Source organism: Sinohyriopsis cumingii, chromosome 8 (genome assembly GCF_028554795.1).
Source record: "Sinohyriopsis cumingii isolate HCF-2022 chromosome 8, ASM2855479v2, whole genome shotgun sequence".
NCBI lineage: Eukaryota > Metazoa > Mollusca > Bivalvia > Unionida > Unionidae > Sinohyriopsis > Sinohyriopsis cumingii.
The window spans coordinates 43,068,045-43,078,014 of record NC_142968.1 but is presented as its reverse complement, the minus strand read 5'-3'; the positions used below and the strand labels follow the sequence as shown (position 1 = coordinate 43,078,014).

General features: G+C 35.6%; 1 protein-coding gene across 1 annotated transcript in view; it reads left to right on the top strand.

Moving 5' to 3' along the window:
* Positions 1-9,970, top strand: part of LOC149793383 (hemicentin-1-like) — a 178,679-nt gene that overhangs the window by 146,348 nt on the left and 22,361 nt on the right. The window lies entirely within an intron of this gene.

Below are 9,970 nucleotides of genomic sequence, written 5' to 3'. Positions count from 1 at the left end.
CTATGAGAGTTCAAAATGATCATAATTTTTGCAAATAAAATAAGTTTACATTAAGCTAATCTTTGTGTTACGAGGTAAAGAAAGTCTTCAATATAATGCACAACACATGGATGGAAAATATCATTAAGTGTATCTCCAGACATATAGTCTAGAAAATCCTTAATGTTGGACTTAAAATCACTTCCAAGCATCAAAATAACACCTCTTGCATAGCATTGATTATTTATAATTTCTCCATTTATAATTAAATGCCAATTTCCTTGTGATCTGTATAAACTGGAGATGCTATTGGTGACGCTTAATATAATATCCGTAATTCTATTCAGTAAATGAGCACTTACTTGTATGAAACAATGATGCATGTCATTCTGAACCCTCAAGACAGCATCATTATTTTCTATATGTGATTTAATGCCTATTGTAGCTCAACTTGTTGGCCTCTTTTCACATAGATATAACATTGTATCTCTCCATAAAATCAGAAAAATCCAGATCAAACATATCCCATGTTTCAGACAAATCTATGAAATCAAAATATTTACCGTAAATTCAAAACTGCATCTATTTTCATATTTAAAAATTGTTGAGAATTTTACTGTTCCAACTCAGTATCCAAAAAAGTCTTATTTACAACCAGTTCATCTTTGTCACGGTTAAAGTCGTGGTGGGCCTACCCTATAGCTCTATTCTTCAGCGATAGAAGTAGTCTCATCTAACAACTTGCTTACCTCCTACCGCAGAACAACTCGATAACTGCATACGTTCATTACTTGACAAACATGCCCCAGCTACCAAATGCAGAGTATCAATTCGAAAGTATTCACCATGGTATAGCAGTGTTAGGGACCAGCTTCGCACTGCTAAAAGAGACCACCGTAAAGCTGAGATGCTTTGGCTTTTCACCACACTCACTATTCATAAGCAAATCTATGAAGTAGCTAAGAAGAATGTCACAAATATAGTCGATGCAGCGAAATCAGCCCACTACACTACTAAGATCATGGAAAGTACCAGCTGCAAAGATCTCTTCGAGATTAATAACAATCTCATGTCAAGGAACAAATCAACACCACTTCCAACTACTTTCTCTTCAGTCGACCTTCCGGACATGTTTGCAAATTTCTTCCATGACAAAGCATTAGAGATAACCTTGACACCACAATTTCAATTGACTCGTCGTCACCATACAGTTGGGATACAGAATTTGAGGGGCAACCATTAGCAGCATTTGAACCTGTCTCTATGGATTTGGTACGTACAATCGTGATGAAGAGTGCACTAAAGTCTTGTGAACTTGATCCAATTCCAACATCACTGCTGCTTGAGTGTTTAGATCCAGTATTGCCTTCACTAACTGATGTTATTAATACCTCTCTCTCATCCGGGGAATTCCCATCATTTTTCAAAACTGCCATTGTAAAGTCTCTGCTGAAGAAACCAACACTAGACCATAACTATTTAACGAACTATCGCCCAGTTTCTAATATCCCATTCATATACAAAATCTTAGAAAAGGTTGTTCTATCCCAGCTTGTATCTCATCTAAATTCAAACAGTCTTTTCAGCAATGTACAATCTGCACATCGCCTTTGCCACAGTACTGAAACTACTCTTCTAAACGTATTTAATGACATTCTCTCTACGTTGGATAGCGGAAAGATTACAGTCCTCACCCTCCTTGATTTGTCTGCAGCGTTTGACACAATAGACCATGATATATTACTTCACCGTCTCCAGCATGTATTTGGCATTCATGATACAGCCTTACTGTGGTTCAAGTCCTACTTGGTCAACAGGACACAAATTGTATCTGCAAATGGAGTACACTCCAGCCCAGTTAATCTATGTTGTGGTGTTCCACTGGGGTCTGCTCTTGCATCTGTTCTCTTCATTCTGTACACCCATTCGCTCTCAAGTGTCATAGATGATCATCCAGTGTCTCATCAATTGTATGCTAATGACACCCAAATATACAAATCAATCCACCCAACTGAAGTTGATGCTACCATCCAAGGTGTAGAGAGGTGCATTTCTGATGTGAAATCATGGATGACATGTAACAAGCTGCAGATGAATGATGATAAAACCTAGGCCATTCTGATCACAACACAAATACTTTCTCATTCATATCCTTTACCTCAAACAATAAATATCAGCAACACCAACATTAAATTCACACAATCAGTACGAAACCTAGGTGTTACTCTGGTCAGTACTCTCACATTGCACCAACATGTCATGCACATATGCAAGACTGCATATCTTGAGCTGAGACGTATCAGCTCAATTCGCAAATATCTTTCATTTGATGCCACTAAAACATTCGTGTGTTAATTAGTACTTTCAAGACTGGAGTATTGTAACTCAGTTATATCTGGTTCATCTCAATATCTACTCCAGAAACTTCAATAAGTTTAAAACACAGCTGCTCGGATCATACTTAGAGTACCACGATCAGCACACCTCCCCGCTGCTCTACACCCTTCACTGGCTATCTATTCGATCCAGAATAAAACACAAAATTTGTTCTCTGTGCTACGTTTCACTGTCGGACTCTAGTCAACATATCTATCTGACCTCATCCATGTGTACACACCAGCAATATACTTACGCTCCTCTTCTGACAATCGTATACTCATTATTCCCACTATGAAAACAAGGTCATATGGACAACATTCATTTGCATACCAGGGCCTAGCAACGTAGAATGAATTGCCCACTGAACTTAGACACAAAGACACAGTGATTCCATTCAAAAGGGCTCTCAAAACTCACGTATTTCGACTGCAAGAACAAACTTGAAGACCTGATAATATTTCCAGCCTGAAATATTTTCAGCATGATTTTGAATTTTTTTAATGTTTTTCTATTTTCATGGTGTTTGTTTTTGTCATAATATTATTATATGTTTTTTTTTTATCTTATAGGTGTTGTCTAATGATGAAAAGCGCTTAGAGCTTCTAAAGATTAGGCGCTATACAAAGTTCTCATTATTATTATTATTATTATTATTATTATTTGTGTTGCCTGCACGATCATCACTGTTCTTCAAAGTTTTGAACGACGCTGCGGAAATTTCGATATTCGCGTTTTTAAACTTATAAAGCCTTCTTTGTGTTTCATTCATCTATACCACGCATCACAGGATTGACTTTTGCACCTAATGGCCGCACATTCACCTTCATTCTGTCCATCCTCAGAGAAAATACAAGCACTGTCTTATTCATTATTTTCCTCGCCTTTTGATGGAAACGCTCCTTGTCGATATACAGGACGAACTTCAAAAGAATGGTTGTATCGGCGTGCTTCCATAGACAATCCTGGTCAAATCATAAAGAAATAACCATCTCCTTTTACATCTACCTTTTTGCACGAGTTAATTTTTTTATTCGTACAGCATATTAGTCTGAGATCATGTGACAAGTTACTGACCCTCTGACAGAGTTCATATGATTATAATTGTAATGCCAGTAGCTGGTAAAGGAAAGTACCCTCTTCATTGGTCAGAATGTTACCACGTTATCAAAATAATTTTTGTATGAACTGTAAGGAGAACTACTTTTCTAAGAATACCCACTTCTATAAATAGAGACACGTGTTCAGCATAAGATAAACACTGCCAGTTAAGGCAGACACAGAAGAAGGAAGGAAGGAAAAGAACATTCTAACAATTTTTAAAATAAATAATTGAATAAATTTGGCTTCCATTGGTTGAAGGACTGGTATTATGTCGAGCTTATTACGATCAAGCAGGACAATCCCAAGTGCTATAAATAGCTACGTAACAGAAAACACCAAACATGTATTACTACGCTCAATTAAGATTTCTGTTTTCTAAGGATGGAAACAAAAAAAAATCAACGAATAATTGAAATTTCAATTATAAGAGTTTAACGCTGCTTTTTCTGAGTTTATCGTGGTGTAAACTGTCAGTTGCCGACTCACATAGCTTACATAACGCCCTTAGTAAAACTCTTAATTCATTAATAGTTTCCAAATCGGCCAGTTGTTGATCGCTAGTGCCTTAGTACGTCACGGTTTCCAGTCTGCTGCGTAACTTGTTAGATTTGTATATTTAAAGATCCTAGTTTGTGACGTGGACTGCTTGTCTGTCATTTCGTTCCACCTCTACTGGGTTTCATATTCCGACAACCACGATCCGACAACCACTAATAATACACTCGATGTCAACAAGACTTCAAGATTTCAAAAACCGCCAAATAACCAGGCCCTTAGTACTTTGATGGGTATCTCGACAAATCATCGCGTTCAACGAAACGCAATACACCGTTACGGAGTTTATGAACTATGCATATAAAAAGTTTCAATTAGTACAAGAGTTATAAGTACAAGATACAAATGCACTTTGAAATCCTGATAAATAAACATTGTCCGTTGACAAGTAATATGTTTGTCGGAAGAATTTTAAATAAAACATCACCAGAGCTGGAATATCTTATTAAAGAAATTAGGGCGAATTATTTGGGAATAAACTGTTAATGTGTATATGTTAAACATTTAATTTGAAGGATAATCAGGTGTGAACCATAACGAAATGCACGGTCACTAGCTTTGTGCATTAGAAACCAGTGACCCACTACCTCGTCTATTCAAATTACATCTAACCTCTCTCATTGGAAAACATACAACGGCCGGTCTCATTGCTCATTTTCAAGTTATCCATTATATTAGCATCATGGCAACGTTATGACAGCTATTAAAATATTTGCCCAAACAGCGGCCGTTTGCTGACCCTTTAAACGGAGAGTGTACATCTTTAAGGTTATATAATTTATTCTTTCTATAAGACGGAGTAAATATTCACAAGCTTTCTTCTTTATGGAATGAGCATCGTACGGATGAAACATGTTCAGTAAATATTTTGAAAAGTCATTTTTCACCCAGTTACTGTTAAGGTTTGAATATGTATAGGAACGCCAGCTGTCAACACAGAATAAATTTAATCATCTAATCTCGTTCCGCGAGAGTTGAGAAACTGTATTTTACCAAGAAAATATAAGGGTGACAACGATAAGTAAGATTTACTTGCCAGCATTACACATTATCCCTAAATGATGTTAAATGGATCCTATAGGTGAAAAAAGAATCTTTTGAGAAGGTTTGTAATATCTAAATTCTCGACTTGGCTTTAAGGGTTTGGAATGTAATCAAATTATAGAACTTTGTCAACAATACTCCTTAGACCAACTACGTTCAACATTATTGTATGCTTAATTACTCTTTATTTACAACTTTATTACATAAACTGGTAAATATCTGTAAAATACTTGAACAATATTACTGAAAATACCTTTAAAATGTGTATGAAATGGGATTCGAACTCTTATATCTTGGACAAGTTAACATATATACTACCAGTTGCGTTAAAAACACTGGATGTGAGTATGACACCAATAAGTGAAGGTGTTTTACGCCGAGGGATCTGGTCCACAAGTACCGTTAGTACTGGCCAGTCATTCCAAAAAAATAAGTTGGAATTTCTAAGGTAATTTCCAGTTCAAATAATAAATGACGTATCACAGTTCTAAATGTATCGCAGTTCTAAAAGTAAGAATTGACAAACCTTTCATTAAAAGGTTTTCCATCATAATAAAAAAGAAATTGAATTTACAGGGTAGTGTCTCTATTTAAATAAATAATTAGCATAACATAAAACTGATTTATGAGTTTGCATTTCTAAATATAGACTTGGAATTTTCTTAGTTTTCCCATTCATTCTAAAACTAGTAATTGGCTTCGACAATTTGACAATACAGTCAACTACTGCTTTTAGAACTACGTGCTATGTTTTAAAGAAATGCCCGTTAAGTACACTCGATTGATTCACGCCCAGACATTAACGTAATTAGATAAAATGACTAAAAACCAGTTCACGAGGCAAGTTATTCTTGGAAACAGAATAAGTTCGTCGTGGTTATTCCGAAGCACGAGGGCCATGCGTTGGCCAATGATACATAAGTGATTCTGAGTGTTGCAAGTCATAATCTATTAAGGGCAAAGTGAACTTATCCCATAATAGGATCCACTATTTATACGCCCGCTCTCGCGCATTGATCACGAATTGATGTACTGTAGACTTAGATTCTGACTTCCTCTTTTTCCAGTTCGATCCCAGTACTTCTTCGATAATACTAGAGGCATCTACATCGCATGGTGACACCACCGCTAAAAGGCGACCAGAATGATGTCTTTCTCTTTATTGCAGAGTTGTCCCATCAATAATTGGGAAGGATATAATAATCCTATACCCATTAAATTGACCATCATAATAGATTAAATTTACCCATTTACATTTCTTTTCCTGAAAACTGGTTCAAATTCTTTTTCATAACTGAAAAATAAATGAAGTCAGGCGTCACTTCGCAAAAAACTGAACAACATTTCTGTGACTCTCATACATTTCGTCCACAAGAAAGGAGAGTTTTTAACATCAGCACAAGGAACATCATTGTGAGAAGCAATACCATCGAGAGGATTTCCAGTAGCAATATATAAATCGCCGGTGAGAATTCTTCCTGCAGTAACACCTAATATTTCTGGCATTTCTAAAATATACAATACCAACAGCTAGCCGTGCTCTGAATTCGGGCTTCCTGGAATACGGACTGTCATCTATCTATCCATACCCTAAACTGAGATTTCCATGGGTCCAGCAGCGACATTTCCGCCAGGCCCCAAGTCAACAACAGTAGCATTGTCAGTTGTCTTTCCAGCGATGGTGTCTTTAACTTTTACAGTTTGAACGCTATCAATATTATAGACAATTCGTACGTTGTTTTTTATTCATTTTCTTATGTTACATGTTTAGGCTAACAATAAAACAGTAACAAAAGAAAGATTGAAAACAACAAGCTTTGAAACATTTAACAAATAATTTATTTCCCTGGTGTGTGTGCGTGTGTGATTTGGATTTTTAACGTAGCTTTAACAATTTTTCAGTCATATCGGTACGATGTCTGCAATGTGGCAGTTTATAGTGATGTCTAGCACTGGGGCATCATGCCGAAGACAGGTAGCAAGATGTCCCGCCCAGTCACATTATCCTAACACCAGGCCGACCAGTCCTAACACTAACCTCTTAGTGCTGAGCGCCAAGCGAGGCAGCTGTTAGTACCATTTTTGTAAGTCTTTGGTATGACTCGGCCGGGGATCGAACCCACGACCTACCGCATCCGAGGCGGACGCTCTAACCACTAGGCCACCGGAGCAGTCTTATTTCCGTGGAAAAAACATTGCAAAAATTGGAAAATAAGAACTTACGGTTTTAAGAATCAAATCCAAAAATAATCCAAGAATATTCCACTAACTAAATTTTAGAAGTCCTAGTAATGTCCTTTATGAACCACAGAAAATTATATTCCGGTGTTTAAATTTCAAATAAAATTAAAATAAATAAATTTGTCCAAGAATTAAACATAAACACTCAAATATTGCCAGGAAAATAATTATCATTTATAATCCAAATAATCTGAAAAAAAATTAAATAGACCTCCCAACTGACACGACAGACAATTTCCAGTGTAAAGAAAAAAAGCCCGACTGAGAAATATCTCTATAGACATCGATATAAAACCTGACTACTGAGTAATGTTTGAAAATCTAGAATTGCGAAATAGAGGCTGTCTACATATAATAAAATAACGACCTCTTAGTATGACCTTGATAAAATCTAATCATTTTACTCAAGAATAAAATAAAAGTTAAATGTTGTTTACTTGACCCTCAATCAAGGCCGGGAACTAGGTCAGAACTAAAAGCAGTGTTTCTGTTATTAGGTATTTATGAACAGATTCAGGTCAAACTGAATTTTCTGGAAATATCATATTCTTAGTAAACAAAATTCCATTACATTGGCATGTAATGAAATTAGAAACAAAAAAATTGAAAGTTACAAACAGACAACTAAATCATATGAAATATAAATTAAATCAAATATACGTATCAATTTAGTATAGAATTCGTTTCATGGGGAGAGCATTTTGGACTGTTAATTCTCACACATAGGTAAGATTTTTTATATATCATAATTTGTTTCCATATAAATTACATGCTTTGAAAATTATAGTACTATTTCTTCGAGTAACTTTGTTAGTGGGTCAATTTCAAAATATTTTCCAAATAACCGATTCCATTTCTGCTGTAAACTAATCTTTTTGTATACAAAAATAATTCTTCTATATTTACAGCAGTAACTTTCCTCTCTGTTCCTAAGATTTCTACTAATTAATTTTAATGCAATTTCTATCTAATACACGCACATGTTAAAGTTTGATTGCAGATAAACTTCATGGTTATTAATGTAGCACTAACACAAAACTAAAATTCGTACTTTTCTTCCTCTTGATTAATATCTGATACCATTCTCCTTGGAAACATTTTTACGTGGCTGTGTGCAATTATTTATATTTATCTGTATCATGTATGCAATAGTTAGATACACCCAACGTCGGCTTACTAGTAATATTCATAGGAATGATAATTATTTTCCCCACAATGCGTTGAATCAAAACAATAACTGTAGTTACACTCAAATATGTTCCGTCGATGATATAAAATAATTATGTTTTAACAATGTCAAGAAATTATACCATAAGATAAGCGTCTCTTCATTAAAAAAAGACCTAATGCACGTTTACCAAACCAGTATTTCACTCAGTACGGATCAAACTATTTCGCAAATCAATTTAGAGACGGGATTTCAAAAAGGTAATGGGTTTTCAAGAAAAGGCAACAAAGCAAACGTATGTGTGTCTATTTACTCAAAGGGTGCATAATACCCACCCCCCCCAAAAAAAAAAACAACAACATGCCCATGAATAAAACGATTGTTAAATTTCAAGTGACAAGTGACTGCACGTTTTGTGTGTGTGTACTTTTTTCTAGCGGGGGTGGGTGTGGTTTGGAAACACCGGACAGCTCACACCTAAATGCGGGCCCTGATCACAGTCTGCCAGGATGATGTAATAGCGCTATAACTTAATAGATGCCAAAATATATTAAATATATGAATAGAGGTGGGGAATAGACCTCAACTCCAAAGTTTCTCATTGTATTATTACAAGTCAGCTTTTAACCATTAAAGAATCGAGATACTGTATTTTTTAAAAATTAGAAATGCCAATATATGTCTCTACTCATCCGAAAGTCAAAGTCTTTTGCTCGACATGATCAAAATAACTAGCCAAGCGAAGGACTTAATTTACTTTGTGTACATTACGGACGACATCTGTATAGAAAACAAAGTAAATATGTGAAATGAGCTTTGAGGACACACACGCTGCCTATACAGTCATTTCGGGGCCTTTGTGAAATGAATGGGCCGAATGTCTTATCAATGGATCTGAAATAAACAAAGTGTCCTTATTAGAAAAGCGACTAAAGTTTTCAAGCGTGGCAAAACAATAACCAATGATATTTTGTATAATTCAGGTAATTATCGTAGTAAGGTGTTTCAAGAGAGATTATAGATAATAACAATCACGCGTGGCCTAAAACAATAACAATATCTAGGAAAAAAACCAAGAATCTATAATGGTGATGCTTTTTAATAGATTGACAACATTAGTAAAAGTTACCCTGTATAGGTCTGGCTATTTCACAAGGCGGGTTAGATGGTGGATCATCTTTTGATGAGTTTCTGCTACCACCAGGTACACTTTGTCGGAAAGAATCTCTCCAACACAAGATGCAACAAGTTGCGTTTAAATACACCATCTACAGATCCATAAGATCCAATACTAACATAGAAGAGCTACTCAATAATTGTTTGACAATGTCGTCTGTTGTTGGTCTTAAAGCACCAAAAAAATCATGGCGTTCAATCCAAAGGAATTTATCGACGATATATCAAGATCTTATGTCGAGTTTGCAAACAGCGGTCTCTGGAACACAAAATATTTTGCATCCCATATGATCTCTGTTTATAATCTTCCTTTTAAACCAGCTAGGT